Here is a 2,931-nt window from a genome sequence, read left to right as displayed (position 1 = left end):
ATCACATATCCTTACAGGACACGTCTAAGAACTAGAGCTATGGACGCTGAATTTAATGAAAGAATAGAAAGGATGGAAAGGGTCCAAAGAGAGTTACAATAGCAATTGGCCAAGTCACAACAAGAGGCAAGAGATATGATGGTGAGATTTCGAGAAGAATCACTCGAGCAAAGAGATCAAATGGCTAAAATGATGGAAATGATGACAGCTTTGGTCAAAGGAAAGGAACCCATGCAAAGCCCTGACATCATGGAGCCTCAGTCAAGAGCTAATAATGATCAAGATCTGCTCTACCCCTGTAACACCCCCTAACCCCGAACCATCGCCAGAACAGGGTTATGAGGCATTACCGGACATATCAGACAGTTTACAAAAATTCTTAAATAACTAACAAACATATTGAAATAAAATCATAAAATCATATGTTTGTTTACCAATTGACCTCATCTCTCTCTCTTTTTTTTTATTATAAATTTTATAAAAATTTCGGCAGCATTTCTGCTTATTTTTACATAGAACCCCCTGCAATTAAAACCATATCTTTTCCAAATATAACCAAATCAACCAATTCATTCCACATTCACATTTTCTATTCTAATTACTTCTAATCAAACTCAATCAACATAATCTTAATTTAAAATTTAACAAGATAATAAATAAATCAAAATAGATAAACTTCTTTCATAATAATTCATAAACTTTTAATACTAACATTTTTTTTACCATTTATATTAAAACATAACAATCTTTATACACATCCTATGTACATGCCACATTACCAAAAGAAATATACATCACCAAAATTATGCTGAAGTCGGGATTGATCTAGATGCTGAACCGGGACCTTTGACTTCTATCGACCTGCACACGGAAACAACCGTACGCTGAGTATTTCATACTCAGTGGTATTACCATAATTCAAATAATAATAATAATAAACATGTAATGCATAAATCGTATATACAATTTAAATTCAATATCTCAACAATAGCAATCCATCATTCAATATTATATATCCACAATTTGAATTTGAACATATCATGAACCTTAGGTTCATTTCTCAATCTCATATCACATTTCAATTCACAATTCAACTTTTTCATTTCATTTCAGTAGCTCGTTCGATCAACTCATTCGGTTTATCATTTCATTAATTACTCTATTAACAAAACTCGGACTTTAGTGGATACACGGATCCAACCAAACACACCAATATGGCACCCAGTGCCTCATCGGATAGTTCGAAGCAATAGTTGACACCCAGTGTCTCATCGGCCAAGCCGAAGAAAGTTGGTACCCAGTACCTCATCGAAACTATCCGAAGAAATATAGTGACACCCAGTGTCTCATCGACTCGAGGTCGAAGTATCCCTGAACTCTTCCAATCCTATGGCATGCCAACTATATCCGACTCAGCCCGACTAGTTAATAGGGTATTTAAATCACATATAATCTCAATTCAATCACAATTTCTCACATTTTCAATTCAATCATTTTTCCACCATTCAATCAATAATTAATCCACAATTTCACACATTTTCACAACTCAATACATTTCCATACAATTTAATACCATTCACAATTCGATTCAAATTCATTTCCCGCTTTCAATAAACAAACAATTCAAATATTAATTCACATCAACTATTCAATTTAATTCCCACTCATAATAATAATAATAATAATAATAATAATAATAATAATAATAATGATAATACTAATACTAATACTAATATTAATACTTACCTCACATTTCATTTACTAAACACATAAATTAAAATTTAACATTTAATATTAAATAATTTGAATTATAGTAATACAAACCCGAATTTACTCGATTATTCCTCAATAACCTTCTCCTTTCCTTTGTGTGCCGATGCTTCGAGTTCCTTGTTAGCTACGAAAATAATAATAATTTACACCATTAATTACAACATAAATTAATAATAATAAAATTTCTATCTAATTTATACTTTGATTCCAATTTAATCCTAACTAAATTTATCTACTTTTCTAATTTAATTCACACTCTATTTCTATTCAAATTTCTTCTAAACTAAATTTTATCTACAAATTTTTCAGCATTTTCACTAATTTCGAATTTTCCCAATTTAATCCCTAAAATTCAAAACTTGTAGCTTACTTCACAATTTAATCCTTGTATCAACTCTAACTAGAAACTCTTTCAAATAAACCCTCAATTCCATCATTTATTCAACATAAACCCTAATTTAAGGCTTTTTGTAACTTAATCCCAACTATGTAAAACTTACAACTTAGTTTACAAATCATTCTTTTTATCTATTCTAACTAGAAATTTTATCAACTAAACCCCTAATTTAACAACTTGTTCAAAATGAATCATGTTCAAAAACCTATGAACTTCCATAACCTCCACTTAACTTTAACAAAACTTTGTTTTAAAGCTTCTAAAACATCAAAATGAAGAGAAAAGGGCTAAATTTAGCTTACCAATTAACTTGAAGCTTTAAAATCTAAATTTCCCCTTTTTATTTTCTTTCCCTTTTTCTTCCCCTGTTTTTCGTCTCTTTCTCTGTTTCTTTTCTAGCTATTCTGTTTCTTTTCTTCTTTGTTTCATTGTTTCTTTTACTTTATTTCTTTTATTTTAACTAATAATATTAATAATAATATATTTAAAAAATCTTTACTTATTATTTAAGTATATATTTATTTTTATTACAAGTGTACCTATATAATTATTACTATTACACTTGTCTTAATCTTTACCATACATTTGTCATCTATTTAATTTATATAATATAAAACAATATAATATATATTATATTATATTATATTATATAATAAAATAATATATATAAAACATAAAAATCTCAGATTTTTCCATGCCTAAACTTTAGCTATTGGCTTATTTACCTATTTAGTCCCTCTTATTTTATTTTAATCTATAAT

At 28.5% G+C, this 2,931-nt stretch overlaps 1 long non-coding RNA gene across 1 annotated transcript; it reads right to left on the bottom strand.

The window, feature by feature from the left end:
* Window positions 1–652: 652 nt before the first annotated feature.
* Window positions 653–2,661, bottom strand: LOC128034809 (uncharacterized). Its single transcript, XR_008190881.1, has 3 exons — window positions 2,473–2,661; window positions 1,825–1,897; window positions 653–861 (listed from the first exon to the last, which is right to left on the bottom strand). It is a non-coding gene; the product is annotated as an uncharacterized LOC128034809 (long non-coding RNA).
* Window positions 2,662–2,931: the final 270 nt, after the last annotated feature.

The sequence above is a fragment of the Gossypium raimondii genome, chromosome 2, assembly GCF_025698545.1.
Source record: "Gossypium raimondii isolate GPD5lz chromosome 2, ASM2569854v1, whole genome shotgun sequence".
NCBI lineage: Eukaryota > Viridiplantae > Streptophyta > Magnoliopsida > Malvales > Malvaceae > Gossypium > Gossypium raimondii.
This window is presented reverse-complemented; position numbering and strand designations above follow the sequence as displayed.